We start from the raw sequence: 18,708 nt of genomic DNA, 5'->3' as shown, positions 1-18,708 counted from the left end.
AGGGGAAAATAATTAGAAATTAATAAAGGATTTTAATTTCATGAGAAATTTAAATGTAACAATCATTCAAAGGAGAAAGATAAGAAATCATATCAAATATAAGATATCTTAAAGAGCTATTCAAAACTCTTCCAATGAACATTAACAGCAACATCAGTTGCAATGAGGAACCAAGATCTGTGAGCCAGGAGAAGTTGCAAGAGGGTATCTATGAATTATTAGCCACATATGAAATCCATTAATTATGTGGCTTTTGTGTTTCAGAGAATAGGAGGATGAATACAAACACATTAATTCCTTATTAATATAAGAACGAGATATGAAGGAAATTAAGCATATTTTCAGCTTTATAAAAGTAATCATTATGTTCATCAATACAATAAAAAGTGTTGGTCTACTTTTACAATTATAGAAACTTCTGAAAAAGCATATCAAACACTTTTTAAAAAATGTGTTAAGTAGGGTGGTGCCTGTGGCTCAAAGAAGTAAGGGTGCCAGCCCCATATACTGGAGGCGGTGGGTTCAAACCTGGCCCCAGCCAAAAAAAAAAAAAAAAAACTGAAAAAAAAAAATGTGTTAAGCAACTAAAGTAAAAAAAGACAAAGATAATCACTTCATATTGGTCAAGGAAAAAATAGAAGAAGAAGACATTTCAACTCTAAATATTTATGCACCCAACTTAAATGTTCCCAGATTCTTGAAACAGACCTTACTTAGTCTGGAGCAATATGATATCATATAGCACCATAATAACAGGAGACTTTAATACCCCTCTCACAGACCAGGACAGATGCTCTAAACAGAAATTAAACAAAAATATAAGAGACTTAAATAAGACCCTAGAACAACATGCTAGACATATATCAAACACTCCATCCCAAAGATAAAGAATATATATTCTTCTCATCGCTCCATGGAACATTCTCCAAAATTGATCATATCCTAGGACACAAAACAAATAAGACTCCTAGAAGTCATAAAAAAATACGATAATGTCTTGGGATATAAAATCAAGGTCCCCAAGTCAGTAGCCTTTGTATACGCCAGTTAACAGCCAAGATTAAGGACACAACTCCCTTCACCATAGTTTCAAAGAAAATGAAATGCCTAGGAATATACCTAACGGTCTGTGAAGTTAGTGAATGATGCCCCATGATCATATCAATGTACACAGCTATGATTTAATAAAATAAATAAATAAATAAATAAAAAGCAAAACTAAAAAAAAGAAAGGAATATACCTAAAGAAGGAGGTGGAGGACCTCTATAAAGAAAATTATAAAACCCTAAGGAAGAAAATAGCAGAGGACATTAACAAATGGAAGAACATACCATGCTCATGGCTGGGAAGAATCAAAATTGTTAAAATGTCTATACTTCCCAAAGCAATCTACCTATTCAATGCCATCCCTATTAAAATACCAACATTGTACTTTCAGACTTGGAAAAAAGAATTCTGTGTTTTGTATGGAACCAGAAAATATCCTGTACAGCTAAGGCAGTTTTTAGTAATAAAAAATAAAGCTGGGAGCATCACCATACCAGATTTTAGGCTGTACTACAAAGCCATAGTGGTCAAGACAGCATGGTACTGGCACAAAGATAGAGACATAGACACTTGGAATCGAATAGAAATGAAAGTAACATCTTACAACCACCTAATCTTTGATAAACCAAACAAGAAGATACCTTGGGGGAAAGACTCCCTATTCAATAAATGGTGTTGGGAGAACTGGATACCCACATGTAAAAGACTGAAACTGGACCCACATCTTTCCCCACTCACAAAAATTGATTCAAGATGGATGAAGGACTTAAATTTAAGGCATGAAACTATAAAAATCCTCAAAGAAAGCATTGGAAAAACACTGGAAGATATCAGCCTGGGAAAAGACTTCATGATAAGACTGCCGTGATTAATTGCAATAACAACAAAAATAAACAAATGGAACTTACCTAAACTGAAAAGATTCAGTACAGCTAAGGAGACAACAACCAAAGCAAACAGACAACCTACACAATGGAAAAGGATATTTGTATATTTTGAATCAGACCAAAGCTTGATAATTAATATCTATACAGAACTCAAATAAATCCACATGAAAAAAGCCAACAATCCCGTACATCAGTGGGGGAAAGAGATGAACAGAACCTTCTCTCAAGAAGACAGACACATGGCTAACAAACATATGAAAAAATGCTAATCATCCTTAATTATTAGAGAAATGAAAATCAAAACTACTTTGAGATATCTTCTGACCCCAGCGAGAATGGCCCACATCACAAAATCTCAAAACTGCAGATGCTGGCGTGGATGTGGAGAGAAGGGAATACTTTTACACTGCTTGTGGTACTGCAAACTACTACAACCTTTTTGGAAGGAAGTATGGAGAAACATCAAAGCACTCAAGCTAGACCTCCCATTTGATCCTGCAATCACATTACTAGGCATCTATCCAGAAGGAACCTTTTATCATAGGACACATGCCCTAGACTGTTTATTGCAGCTCAATTTACAATCACCAAAATGTGGAAACAGCCTAAATGCCCCCCAACCCAGGAATGGATTAACAAGCTGTGGTATATGTATATCATGGAATACTATTCAGCCATTAAAGAAAAATGGAGACTTTACATCCTTTGTGTTAACCTGGATGGAAGTGGAACACGTTATTTTCAATAAAGCATCAAAAGAATGGAGAAGCATGAATCCTATGTATACAATTTTGATATACGGAATTAATGACTATTAATGACACGGGGGATGTGGAGAAAGGGGAGAGCAGAGAGAGAGAAAAGGGGGGTGAGGGAAAGAAAGAGTAGAGAGAGGGCAGGAGGGAGGGGATGGGGTCTCAGTGTGTGACACATCTTGTACCCTCAATGAATCCGCAACAATAAAAAAAGAATGTGTTAACGTTTATTATTATAACAGAAAAAAATGTCATTACACTGTGTCACAGCTGTGGAATTAGGAAATCAACACTACTGGAAAGTTAGTACAAGACAGAAACAGATATTCAAGTATCTTATGAATCCTTAAAACCCTGGGATTATTAATGCATGACCATTCACATTCCACTTGACAAAAGTAAGGCCCACATAGAAATTCAATAACTTGTCACCTAAACACAGGCCTTTGCTTTTAGTCGCAAGCTAAGTGCACCTGTTTCTCAGGCTCTTTCCCCCTTTACTCCAGAAAGATTCTCCTTGGTCAGCTGTTTGGTCTACCCTTAATAATGTATGAACTTTAATGGATTTTTTTCAGACTATCTGCTAAGGGAACATGCAGACAAGTTATTGCCAATGTTGAATTTAGGTGTAAGTATTTTGAATATCACATAACATAAGCTATGGTAATATTTCTTTTATTTTTATATTAAGTCAGAAATGTGTGAGAGAATCTACCACCTACTGTGATTTGGATCCCAGTGACAGATAAGATCTCAATCTGTTGAATGAGTTCATTGACATACTAAGTGACTCCACCTATCTGCAGGACTGTCCCTTATATTTTCTTTCCATTCCAAATACTAGAATACATAACACACAAACCCTGGTAGACCACATACATAGTAACACATTTTCCTAGTTGTCTAAGTAAAGTTGATTAGAACTACATCATACTTAAGGAACTGGCAGTGCTCCAAAATGAAAACGTGTAAAAATCGAAATAATAAAGGTACAAGTTAATAAAAGCAATCTTTAATTAGTCAATTTTCACCTAGATTCTTAATGTTACTTTACTGTATATATAAAATGGAGTAAGTTTTTCCCCAAATTATTTGCCTAGATTTGAAAACAAAATTTTCAGGAATCATAACTAAGGTAAAAAATGTTCAATATATTGCAATCCTCAGTAAGGAAGAAGTGTTGTTTTATGTGTTATATTTTATGAAAAGAGGCTCGCCCCTCCAAAAGAAATCTATGTGCCAACAATTCTAATTAAGATGATTCCAATTAAACTTATGAAGAGGCAAAGATTTGTAAGTAGAAACTCATCTCATAATTTTGCCAATAGCAAACATAATTGTAATTCATCTTGTATCATATGCAAAGTGAATCATGCCTCCTCAGCATAAGTGTTTTAAGAAATTATATACATGTAAAAATGGACATAAACAAGAAATTAAGAGAACAACATCAGTAACAAATAATCTTGATTTGCTCACAAAGACATGGAGGTCATCACACTTAATGGATGCCTAAATGAACCCATTTTGATGAAGCAATTAAAAATTATTTTTCTTTCTTTCTAGGTTGCTGTAAGATGACAATTTTGTGTCTCTTCCATATAATAGGGACCAATCAACATTTATGTCTTTCCAGTATGGTGAGATCAACTAACCTCAAGGCTGTTTCCAGCTAGAGAGTTCAGTAGCCCTCAAGAATGTGGTTTACATACAGGGAACACATTATTTAAACTACTTTGTCTCAGTAGCTACACATTTTAGGAGGTATTTCATATCACCTGCCTTGTCAGACATAGAATCAAAGAAAAAAAAAGATCTGTACAAAGAGACATGTTTTAGCAAATATGTTTTTTTAAAAAGAAGTTTTTTAAAAAACAAGCAAATGTAAGTGTTTATACTGAATGGAATGTGTACTATGTATTTGAAAATGTGCTCAATTACTATAAAACTAAATATAAATGAAAATCATCATTTAATGAGAAGTTGATAAAAATGTCTATATATTAGAGGTTTTGAAGGAATGTGACCCTTTCTGGCACTTCTGCTCATTGCCTCATCCCCTAGGCCCTGGTTTGGTTCCTTATAAATCAATAAAACCTGTATCACTGCTTTTAGAGAAATAAAACTTACTAATTTCCTTTAGAAAAAGGTTGTATGTTGGTTATTTTATATAATTATCTAATTTTAATGGAAATACCGAATGCTATTGCCTTGTTGATACATATATGATGATATAAAATAGCAGTTCCCTACAGACCAAAGAGCCTAACAGGGCAAATGTCATGTATTTCTGTATAAATTTTTTATGCACATATACTGGATACTAGGTTTTTTTTTTTTCTTTCACTGTTATTGTTATCATCTCATCACATCTTGTGAAATCTGAGTCCTCTGGCAATATATTACCAGATCATCTATTTCTTCTGCTTTAACCCCCCAAAGGCCTGGAACTCAGGCCTCCTAGGCAGATTTAATATCCTCACACAAGCCTTTCTTGAATGATTATGGTAAATCTTGCTTGTGGCAATTTTTTCTGTCCTCTAGCATTGGCCCAACCTCCCAAGCACCACCACTACCGCACCTTTCTATACTTAATGATTTTTCAAAAATTTATTTTGTTTTGTTTGCCCCCAGATTTGCAATCCCCTGTGCTATTCTTTTCCCTCCAGCTTGGTGATTACCTTACTATGCTTTATTTCCCTGCTGCCCATTCCTCTGTGAATTGAGAGCTGTGCAGTATGATTTGGACACCTGAAAGCACACAGAATTTGAGGCTAAAATGCCAGAGTAATAGAATTCCAGATACAAAAACTTTTAAAATATGATATATTCAAATAGTAGATAATTCTTTCAATAGTGCACATCACGTGTGTATTGCAGAGTGTGTTGATAGTGCATGAAACCTCATACTTCTGTACTATCTATACAGACACAGCTGTGAAAGGAGACCCATAAAGGACCTTCACATGTCCTATGTGGCAGAAATAGTCTAAATGGAAAAATGACAGTTGGGGCTACTGTGAAAAAGTAGTTTGTTTCATAAAAGGACCCCAGTATTGATCTAGAGATTGATTCTAAATCATCATACGTAATAGTACCCCGAGAAAAGTTATTCATGTTGGTGGATATAAGTAAACATTGATATACTATTTGCATTCACATAACAGCTAAGTTTTGGCTTTGAATAAAAGTAAAACTAAATTCTTTTTTTTTTTATTGTTATTGTTGGGGATTCATTGAGGGTACAATAAGCCAGGTTACACTGATTGCAATTGTTAGGTAAAGTCCCTCTTGCAATTATGTCTTGCCCCCATAAACAAAGACAGTGCTAGGTAATTATAAAACACATAAATGCAAGGAAAGTTAAAATGTATTTGTTGAATTTAGTTTAATCTTTACCTTAATTGAATTAAGTGATATGAAAACTTGTGTAGTATGTAGAAACTTGATTATTATTTATGAATTACACAAATATTTTAATTATGTACTTTTTTTATCATTCCCTATTAAAATACTGTATTTTGACAAAGCCATATAAATTTTCCATTACCATCTCTGTTTTGTAGAATATGAACTTTGAAGGATATAAGATTTTATTTTGCCAACAACAAAAACACTCTCATCCCTAAAAGCACATTTTTTAATTTCAAAAGTTTAATAAATGGATTATATACTTCCAAAAGTTAATCGTAAATTTTATCTGAAATGTAATCCAAATATGATTATTTCAGTATTTACTACAGTGCTTACTGATCCAAGTCAACCAAGACAACGAAAAAGATAGGATTTAAAAGCCTTAGTGTTTTTGATAAATCATGTGGATGATAAATCAAATGTAGATAATGTATATTGCCAACTCACGTTAAAATGAGTGGCTAGTCATCTGTCTATATAACACTTTTGTGAGAAGCTGAATTACAGTTAAAAGATGAAGATCATGTTAGTCTTCTGGTATTCTAAGGCAATAATCTTAGGTTTATTATGTTTCATATGTTTCGGTCTTGGATATAAATGAAGAAAGAACTGACAGAGAATTAAACAGAGAACCAAACCTTGGGTATCTTTCATAATGTATGTACAATTAAATTAAACAGAGAACCAAATGTAGAATTAAATGTAGAATTTAATGTAGAATTAAACAGAGAACCAAACCTTGGGTATCTTTCATAATGTATGTACAATACGACACAATGGCTAAGATCTTTGCTTGGGTAGAGATCGTTTATTATATTCAATTCTACCTTGCCTTCTTATAAGCCACGTGATTTTGGCCAAGTTGCTCAGATCTCAGAGCTTATTTTTTGCATTTATAAAATGTCAATGATAATAGTGATCACTATATAAATACTAGGTGAAGATTAAAAATTTTAATTCATATAAAGTGCTTAGAACAGAATTTAATCCACAGTAAACATTCCTAAACTATGAGTATTAAAACTCATAGTTTCCTACTTCAAATATCTCAGTAAAAGTATAGATGAAGCTCAAAAGTCCAGAAAACGCATGATTTGTACTATATGGAAACATTAATTTAAAAAGAGACCTTATGTTTCCCTGTTTCAACTATAGCATCTTTCTTCTCTGCTATGAATGATATAATATTCATCTTTTGAGACTTGCAGTCCCTCACCTCTGGACCGCAAGCCAGTACCAGCCTACAACCTACAGGAACCAGGCCACACAGCATCACCACCTGAGCTCTGCCTCCCGTCTCATCCTCCGCTGTGTGTGGAAAAAGTTCCTTCCATGAAATTGGTCCCTGGTACCAAAAAGGTTCCAGTCCATGGCTTGTTATAAACCAGATGCACAAGATGAGGTGGGCATCAGGGGAGCTAAAGAAGCCTCATCTATTTTTACAGTAGTTCCCCATCACTGGTGTCACTACCTCAGCTACACCTCCTGTCCCATCCCATTCTCCCTCAAACCCACTTCCATCTGTGGAAAAAAAGTCTTTTGTTAAATTGGTCCCTGGTGCCCAAAGGTTGGGGACCTCTGCTTTTAGACAAGCTCATTCACACATGCACACCTAGATTTTAAGTGTATATAAAAGTGCATGGTAAATAAATATGAACAGGATAAGAGTATATTAAAATAATAATAAATAAAAGAGTAAAATATAAATTACATATAAGTATAAATTTTGAGCTATACATGAATATGTATACATATACAATATAAAAAATATGAGTGGCTTATACAGAGGAGTGCAAGAAAAAAATGATTTCAGAGAAACACCAATCAGAATGGCTACTATTAAAAATACAAAAATTAATCAATGCTTGTTAGGATGAAGAAGAAAATGAACTCATATGAACTATTGGTGGGAATGTAAATTAGTGCAACCTCTATGGAAATTTCTCAAATCTCAGTATGTAGATTTTTCAAAAAAATAAAAATAGAACTACCATGATCCAGCAGTCCTCCTTCTGGGTATCTACCCAAAGGAAAAATAAATCAATATATCAAAAAAGATTCTTGCAATTGTGTATTTATTGTGACAATCAATGGAATATTGAATTAAGAAAGCGTGGTACATTTATACAATACGAAACTATTCAGCCTTACAAGTGGAATGAAATCATGTCTTTATAGCAATATACATGGAACCGGAGACCATTTTCTTAAGTGAAACTACTCAGACACATAAAGACAACTGCATATTCTTGTTTGTAAGTGGGAGCTAAGCTATGCATACACATGGACACAGAGTGTGGAATAACGGACAGGGGAGACTCAGAGTTGTGGGAGGTGGGAGAAGTTTGGATGATAAGACGTTGCTAGATGGGTACCATGTGCACTGAAGGTCCTGACTTCACCAAAATTGAATATATCAATGAAGAAACAATGCCCTTGTACCTTGTGAATAAATGCAAATACAAAATAAATGAATGAAAAGAGAATAATATGTCTGAAAGACTGGGGTTTTACCATACCTTAGACAGCACATTGTGCTACCCACCTTATTGCTCTCTGCTTTCTGTCAAGTTTCTTTTTCTTTCTCTTTCTTTCCTTCTTTCTTTCTAGATCCCTCCCTCCCTTCTCCCCTTCCTTCCTTCCTTTTTTTCCTTGAAATTTGCAAATACACAATGTGGGATTTTGATGGGGAGGGGTATGCTTGAGAATCAACAGTTTGCAGGTCTTACCTCCTTGACCTTTGTTTTATTGCCAAAATGGGCAGGAGATTTGAAGGGGTTTTATACCATCTTTTAGCAATTCCATTTTGTTCATTATTTTTATTCCATTAGCATAGCAGTGGAGAGTCACCATTTATTTTTTACTACAATTCTATGGTTCTTGTTCTCATTCTGAATTTTTTATTTTCTGTGAGATACTAGCTATTGCATAAGTATAGAAATATACTCTATAGATAGTTGAATAGACATTTTTATCCATCAGAATTCCAATATTCATGGAAAGAAATCAACAGTCACTCGGTTAACTAACTTGCGTGAGAGCTGCTTTGCTCCAAAAGAAGGTATCTATTTCTTATATATCAGACTTTGTGTTGTAAACTTAAGACTGCTTAAAAGGCCATTCTCATTCTGTAAATTCTCTACTAAATGTAGAAAAACTAAGTAGCCAGTTCTTTCATTCCTCTTGAAATTTGTGAATTTTTATTTTCATTAAAAAGTACACAGCTTTAAAAGTATACTTGTTAGAAGGGTCATTCATGGAATTTATTGCATCATATTATATTACCCACTATTTACTATTTCATAAGAAGACTTCTAAGAAAAGCGTTTTCTTACTGATGAAAGGAAATGAGAAGTATGTTTGTATTTTATTAACATACTTCAGTTAAGGCCTAATGAGATTTTAATTTAAAGCTTAGACGTTACTCTTCATCTACTAAAGAATTAACGTTATTTGGAAGTGCTGTGATTCTTTAGCCTTAGGGAATATGAACCATGATGACTTCCCCCTTATAAGGTTTTAGATATATATAAACCTCCCAGGTCCTATTAATTTATTACAGGTAATAGGTGAATATGAATTATTGATTATGTCTTCATTTTTTCAAAGTTCCTTCCAATATTCATAGCATGCTATTTATCAGGATGGTGAATATTCAGTAACATGTTACTCCTATGTACTTATGGAAAATGCTATTTTTAAGCAAAGAAAATATTAATAATAGTATATTCACTAAAAGTATTACTAAAAGTGGAAAAAATCAATTATAATATTTAAAGGATTAATTCCAGTATTATTGTCTGAGTAGAGAATTCATTTGAAAAGAATAAAAGTATCAAAATGTAAGATTTATCACACCCAATTAATCGACTAACTTCTCTATCACCAGCATAAGCAAAAACAATGATAATTTAATTAAAATGAGAAAAGGTGACTGCCTACACTTGTATTAGATATGGTGAGGATTTATTTTTGCCATCTTTATAGTGTAAAAATATGTTGTATTAAAGAGAAGTATAAAGACTATGTTTACTTTATTCAACAACTTGGAGTGATGATTTTATGTGAGGGGTTCACATATTGAAAACAATGCCTTGATAAACTAATCTAAAACATAAATCATCAGCATTGAAAGCACAGAAAAGTGAATATCAAAATTAGTCATAAATATGTATGTTGAAATGGTTCAGTGTAGTTTAGAACTATATTACCCCAGAGGAATTCTTAATTAATATTCATTTCAGTGGTTATTAAAACTGAAAATTCCCAATTCTGTAACAACAGTGAAAAGTTCTTATTAATTGAGAATAGCAGGTTTCTACATTTTCAAACTTTTCCATTCTGGTAACGATTTAAGAATGCTAACAGAACCACATTTTGTTTCTATAAACTTTATTGCAGAACTGCGGTGACCCTTCAGGTAAACCAACACAATATGTATTTAATATATAGGCACCTATGCGCTTCTCACTCTAGCTTATCAGTTACGCATTGATAAGGACTGTGAGTAACAAGGAATATCATGATTAGCATATAATTCTTTGATGAGGAGTGATGGTTTGGTTTGGTAGTTTACAAAGTTGTAGGGTCTTAGGCTGTTCATTTTTCTGTTCTGCTGTACTCAACTTCTTGAGATGGCTCCCTTCTTAATTTTGGTCTTATTTACATACTTCTGTAGTCGTTTGCACTTACATGGCTTAGTAGAAAATGTCTCCAGTCCCAATTAGCAGAGAGTATATGAGGATGTTCTAAAATCACCCATATCCCTCCCTTGGTATCAGGGTAGGTGTGAGTGTACACGGCACTTCTGGCCAGTGATATATTAGGGAAAATCTGGTAAGGAGTCTTCTATGAAATGAACTTTTCATTTGTAAATAGTAAGAAAGGATGATTTTGTATCTGAACATTGTCCTGTGAAGCTGTGTTCAGGCATCATGGAAAACATTACCAGTCCTGAGGAAATGTTAGGCCATGGGTAAAATACTGACATCTCTTGTAGTTTTCTAGTGAAAACCTGCTGATTACTTATGCAAATTTGGTATGAATAGCTCGTTTTCATATTTGTGACACAGCATCATGATTTTACATTAGCATCAGTAAAGAAAAGTAGATTATATAGTTAATCACCTGGGTTTAAATCCTTACTCAGCTTAGAATGTTGACCATAGGTAGAGATCTCAAGTTATTATTAAACAGAAATTGAGGCAAAAATGAAAACACAGGTGCTCTGTTTGGGAATTTACACACAGAACAGACATTTTGAGGAAAATAAGAGACGAAAAGAAAAAATGGAAAATGGAGACTAAGATGCTACTGGGCTTGTTTTATGGTTCACACAGAGTCAGCATGAGAAGCCATTATTCAACAGACGACCCTCTCCAACCTGAGATCTCTTCCCACAGGCAAACTATCACAGTCTGTGGGAGAGAAAAAGAAGAGGAATTTAAGGAATTTAACTGCCTGGCTCCTTTCTGTCTTCCTTTTTTCTTTTCTTTTCTTTCTTTCTTTCTTTCTTTCTTTCTTTCTTTCTTTCTTTCTTTCTTTCTTTCTTTCTTTCTTTCTTTCTTTCTTTCTTTCTTTCTTTCTTTTATTAAATCATAGCTGTGTACATTAATGCAGTTATGGGGTACAATGTGCTGGTTTTATATACAATTTGAAATATTTTCATCAAACTGGTTAACATAGCCTTCATAACATTTTCTTAGTTATTGTGTTAAGACGTTTATATTCTACATTTAGTAAGTTTCACATGTACCCTTATAAGATTAAGTTAACTTCCCCACATTTCTAGGTGGCATCACTTGCTCCATTTCACAGACTCAGGATGTTCAGACCTCATATGTTGTGATGTTTCATTTGAAACTAGTAGTGGGGAGAGTGGCCATCATCTTCAGGATTCTAGGGCAAACAGTGATGCAATCCTCATGAGGGGGGATTTGCTCAGAGCTCGCTAGATGAGGGACACTATGTATGCCTCACTAGCAAGTTATTACTCTTTGGCGCAGTTTCCTCATTTGTAAAATAGATAAAATAATAGTACTTACAAGATTTTATAAGCATTGCTTTTATGAGCATTGACTCTGTTAAAATGTAAGAATTATTAGAACAATACTTACCATAAGGCTTATGCCTTTGTAGATCAGGGTGTCAGGTGGATGGAAACAAAAAGTGAGGCCCATAAGGCAAGTGTTCTAGGAGAGAAATATGCCTTATTACAAGATTGGGAAATATCTGGCATTTGCTTTCATTCTTCAATCCTTTCTAAAATTTTTATATCTTGACTTGTGTTCCATCTGCCATTTCTCTATAGCCTCAGAATGCTTTGGCCACTGTAAATCAGCCTTTTGTGCTCCATAATAGAATTTAGTACACAATTTTTGTCTCAGCTGATATATGATTAATCTTTGAGTATACATGTTGCTTCATCTCAAGTATTTAAAGGAAATTTTAAAAAATATGTACTAAAGGGAAAATTTTAAAACATTTTAAAATTTGTTTGACCAAATAGAATGATAGAAACCACATACCCATTGGTATTATTAAAGATTGACATAAATAACATACTGTCTCTTAATGGTTTTGAAAATAAATAAAACTATTTACAACATGAAAAAAGTACTTCTGGACTGAGAGTATTTGCCCCCCAAATCTGTATGTTGAAATCCTACCCCCAAGGTGATGGTTATAGGAGGCAGCACCATTGTAAGATAATTAGGTTAAGAGGGTGAAGCTTTTATGAATGGGGATAGTACCCATATAAAACGACCCCACAAAGCCTCTTGCCACTATCATGTAAAGAAACCGTGAGGGAAAGGCCTTCTCTGAATCAGGAAGCTGGCCCTGCCAGTTATCAAATTAGCTGCCAGCTTAATCTTGGACTTCCCATCCTCTCTGGAACTGTGAAAAATAAATGTTTGTTGCTTAAGCCATAATCATGACATTTTGTTTGTTATAGCAGACTGTGTGTGTGTGTTTGTGTGTGTGTGTGTGTGTGTGTGTGTGTATCTCAGCCTGAGCAACAATCGTTTTCAGCAATTTGGGGCATTGAAATATTGAATACATTTATGTCCAACTATCATAGTTAGATTGGAACTCCAGAGAAGTCTGATAAAGATTTTATGAATTTCAGAAAAACAAGGATGGATAGGAATAACAGAAACCCATCATTTCCTTTTAATTAATTATAGGAGATCCATGAATGGATTAATAAATTGTGGTATATGTACACCATGGAATATTATGCAGCCTTAAATAAAGATGGAGACTTCACCTCTTTCATGTTTACATTGATGGAGCTAGAACATATTCTTCTTAGTAAAATATCTCAAGAATGGAAGAAAAAGTATCTAATGTACTCAGTCTTACTATGAAACTAATTTATAGCTTTCATATGAAAGCTATAACACAATTATAACCTAAGAATATGCGGAAAGGGGAAAGGAAGGGAAGGGGAGGGGGGAGGATGGGCAGAGGGAGTGTAATTGGTGGGATTACACCTATGGTGCATCTTACAGGGTACATGTGAAACTTACTAAATGTAGAATATAAATGTCTTAACACAATAACTAAGAAAATGCCAGGAAGGCTATGTTAATCAGTGTGATGAAAATATGTCAAATGGTCTATAAAACCAGTGTATGGTGCCCCGTGATCGCATTAATGTACACAGCCATGATTTAATAATAAATAAATTTTAAGAAATAATTCATTATAGGAAGATCATGAGCAAATGTCTTATCCTCTTTAACAGCCTAATTATAAATGCCATCAAAAGACCCATAAAAGGCCTGGGGAAATATCCCAGAGCAAAAGTGGTAGTCTTTATTTTCCCACAAACGTAAGAAATTGAGAGAAAACTTTTGCACAATTGACGTTTGCAATTACTCTTGGTATTTACAAGTACCCTGTTTTGTCATCCTGTATTTGGATGATCCTTTGCTTTTGGTACCTTTTGCATACTCTTTAGTTCCTACAATAAAATATTTCTGTATCAACCCATACATTTCATCATGGCATATAAGGAAAAGCTAATGAGAGAACTGAAGAAGGAATAAAATGTTGAAGGAAGTAAGAATGTAAGAATCTCTTCTTAGCCTGATGTTTGACATTTTCCCCTACTGGAGAATATATATATTTTGAATGGTCACAACATCTCCTTAGTAGGATCTATTTGAAGATAAGAATAATTCTATGTAGTTAAACCTTCTGTCTAAGGAAAATTTAAAAGCATCATTGAAGAACAGATGTAAAAATAAATGTTTACCAAAGACTACTCAAAAATAATCAATGCACATTCACTAACAAGTAATAGAGTTTATCTTCTGTATAAATCTTTGAAATTTAGCCCCTTAAGAACTAATGGATGGCACCATCTATTGTATGAAGATAAATGCATAATTACTATGATTTCAATGAGTCATTATCATAGAAGCCTGAGCAAATTATGAATTATGGGTTAAAGATAAACTAGTTGACATAGGACAATGCACAAACCTCATTATGGAATGATTGATTACAAAAAGCAAAAAGCAAATCCCTATGCACAGACAACCAAGTCAACACACTGCTACAGGTGAACTTGAAATAAAACATGTGAAATCAAAATTGGAATGATCCTAAAAATGGGAGGGGGAGGATTTTCTTAACCTAAATATTTTAGATATACAAAAAAACATTTAGTAGAAGTGTCAAATGGCCAAGTGACAATGTAGTTAAGTATATTAAATTATTCAATTATACTATTGTATATTTATATAAATGTATTTATGTTAATAGGTTATTTTGTGATTGGCACTGTGTACAATAGTCTTTATAATTTCACTTCAGTTTTTACTCAATATGCTCAACACCTGACAAGGAAAGCGTGCCAGGTTTATACACAGGGTTGTTATATCCTCAAAATGAAGGTCAGTATCATGGCCATAGAAAAAGTTCAATAAAGGCAATTCTTTGACAAGTAACCTGATGTGGTTTAAATATTCTGTTTTTCAGAGGATTTGATTAAACATGGACTACCTAGAGAACACAATAAGCTGCTTTTCCTTTGGGCAATTCTCGAAAAAGTATTCACATAAGCTGAGCATAATTTATCAAAAGGTTATACTTTTTGACAAGGGCTTCTTGCATCAATGTTTGGACATGAAGGACAGTATTATATTGTGTGACTTCCAGGAACTAGGATTGAAATCTTCTTTGAAAATGTTGAATAGGCCATTTAGGACAACTTAATATAAGGGACTCTCAGTTTAACAAAATTTGCTCTAATACAGGGGTTAGTGCATGAATATATCCCTAGAGTTATTGTTTTCTTTCTTTTTTATTATTGTTTCAGGTAACTTTGAGGGTACAAGGTATTAGGTTACAATCTTTTTATTTGTTAAGTAAAGTTCCTCTTACAATTGTGTCCCACCCCCAAGAGATGTGACATACACCCTAACACTGTGCCCATTAAGTGGGAACAGCGCCGTCACCTTTCCACCTCCCCTCTCTCATTCCCCTGCCCCCTGCCATTGAATTGATTTGAGTTTTTCTCTTATGTGGGCATGTATTAGATCATCTACCAGCTTCATATTAGTTTTGAGTACAATTAAGTCTTGCTACTCCATTCTTGTGATGCTTTACTAAGAAGAAGGTGTTCCAACTTTGTACAGGTTAATATGAAAGATGTAAAGTCTCCAACTTTTTTCAATGGCTGGATAGTATTCCATGTTATACATATACAATAGTTTGTTAATCCATTCCAGGATGGTGGGCATTTAGGTTGTTTCCACATTTTGTCAGTTGTATATTAAGCTGTGATAAACAATCCAGTGCAAATGTCCTTATGATAAAATTATTTTTTTTCCTCTGGATAGATATCTGGTAGTAGGATTGTGGGATCAAATGGCAGGTTTAATTCGAGTTCCTTGAGGATTCTCCATACTTCTCAAGGGTTATTTTGATTTAATGCCAGGATTTAATTATTTCATTAAATTATTCAATTATGATTTATATATTTATACAAATATATTTATGTTAATAGATCATTGTGTGATTGGCAGTATGTACAATAGTCTTCATAATTTTAACTCAATGAGAATTTACACAACTTTTACCAATTTTCTACCTTGAGTATTTGAAAAATTGTCCCAACACATTACACATAAAAGATATAAAAGTGAGCATGATTACATCCTCTCATAGTGATTTCTAGATGAATAAATTAATTGATTTGCTCTTTAGATACAAAGAAATCATTTAGATTTGTGGAAATATCTATCAAAGATACTTATTTTAATTTTAGAATCATTGGAGTAAGTTTCTTTGAAGCCACTTTTGCACCAAGTTCTGTTACCATTATTTACATTTGGAAACTTTTTATCTTGAGAGAACTAATTATTCTAGAGATGATGAGATAGTCACCTAAGGGCTACATTTACTTAATCCACATTTTGACCTTTCTCTTTCCTTCTATCATTTGTAACTCTTAGAAACAGCAGTGAGAATTATCTTAGTTATTATACATAAACAACTGCCAATCAATAGAGAAAATAATTTCAAAGTATACTGTGAATGTCAGGAATATTTTCTCCAATTTGATTTACTTTTCTATTTAATTCCCCATTTTTATTTTCGATGTTAATGTAAGATTTTTTTTATCATCACATGGATGTTTCATGATTACATGTACTTATACTAATTATGTATCATAATTAGAACAAGTAATTACTATGTTAATATATTTAATTATACAGTTGAACACTTAATGCATGCAAATGTACTGGGTACTCTTAAAGTACATACTGTGCCAGGATTACTTTTTCTTTCTTTCTTTTTTTTTTTTTTTGTAGAGACAGAGTCTCACTGTACCGCCCTCGGTAGAGTGCCGTGGTGTCACACAGCTCACAGCAACCTTTAACTCTTGGGCTTACCCGATTCTCTTGCCTCAGCCTCCCGAGTAGCTGGGACTACAGGCGCCCGCCACAACGCCCGGCTATTTTTTTGTTGCAGTTTGGCCGGGGCTGGGTTTGAACCTGCCACCCTCGGCATATGGGGCCGGCACCCTACTCACTGAGCCACAGGCGCCGCCCAGGATTACTTTTTCTTAATTCTTATCAAATTAAACTCAGATAAATCAATAAAATAGTAGTAAAAGTTCAGATTTTTGTAAACCTGACTTGGATTTAAATTGAAGAGGCCTAACATGTCTTCCAAATGAATAAAGTGTATTAATTGAAAATTAAGGCAGAATCTCTAATACAAGAAATATTTAATATGCAGAATATGATACTCAGAAGTTTCAAGTTATTTCTCAGTAGTTTTTTATTTCAAATTCTTTTTTTAATTTTTTTTTAATTAAATCATAGCTGTGTACATTAATGCGATCATGGGGTACCATACACTGGTTTTATAGACATTTGACGCATTTTCATCACACTGCTTAACATAGCCTTCCTGGCATTTTCTTAGTTATTGTGTTAAGACATTTACATTCTACATTTAGTAAGTTTCACATGTACCCTTGTAAGATGCACCGCAGGTGTAATCCCACAGATCACCCTCCCTGCTCCCACCAAAAGCTTTTGCATATCTGTATTCTAAGTCAATATAGAACATATCCAAATATTCACATCCAGGTTTGGATGTTTTAGTGTGCAAATAAAACCTGAATAAACAATAATTGAAAACTTTAAAATAAAAAGGACAAGTAATTACATATGTTTTTACCAAGTTTGTTCATAATCTAGATAAGCACTATGTAAATGTTGGAATTAAGAACATGTATCACATTATTTTTACCAACTGCACAAACAATTTTTTATGATTATTCTTAAATCTGCCATGTGTTACACAAAAAATTTACATTAATAATTGTAAATGACTTCTTACATGACTTAGTGAAATTTTCTTAATTCTCTTATTAAATAACCTTTCCAGTATTTTTTTGTTTCTTCAAAATCTTTGTTTTTTGTAAAATTCATGACTTTTTCTTCCATAGGATCTTTCTCTTAGAACCATGAAATTATAGATAATTTGGAATGCAGTATGAATGTACGTGAAAACTAACCGTCGTGAAAGAATGATTATATCATTTAATAAACATTGCTTGTAGTTGAGCTTTTAATCCCTAGTCTATATCTCTAAACCCAGGTCTGTGAATATATAATTTATATAATACACTAAGTATAGATAATAATAGTACTTACTAATAAGACTATTGCATGAATTAACTAAAATATTCCTAAATTGTGGAAGTTTCAATAAATGAAATATATAGAATGATATTAACTAACAGATATGGAAAAAAATGTACCCTAGGCATTTTTCTAGAAGTAAATTAACTCATTTAAGCCTTATGGGTATCTGATGGGTACAGACTTATTTACCTCCATTATATAGATGAAAAATTTAAGATGGTGTTTTTTTAGTGATAAGAGATTAGTGGAACAATGTCTTATCAGTGCAAAATGTAATTTAAAATTACATAGATTACCAAAAATATACTAAACTCCATGAGATGGACTACTTAAAAGGAATTTCTCAAAAAGCATAGAATTACAAATTTGATAAGGTTTTTGTGTGGAATAATTATAATACTTTCCTGGTTGAAATATTGTGCGCTAAA

This window comes from Nycticebus coucang, chromosome 16 (genome assembly GCF_027406575.1).
Source record: "Nycticebus coucang isolate mNycCou1 chromosome 16, mNycCou1.pri, whole genome shotgun sequence".
NCBI classification, from domain to species: Eukaryota; Metazoa; Chordata; class Mammalia; order Primates; family Lorisidae; genus Nycticebus; species Nycticebus coucang.
This window is presented reverse-complemented; position numbering follows the sequence as displayed.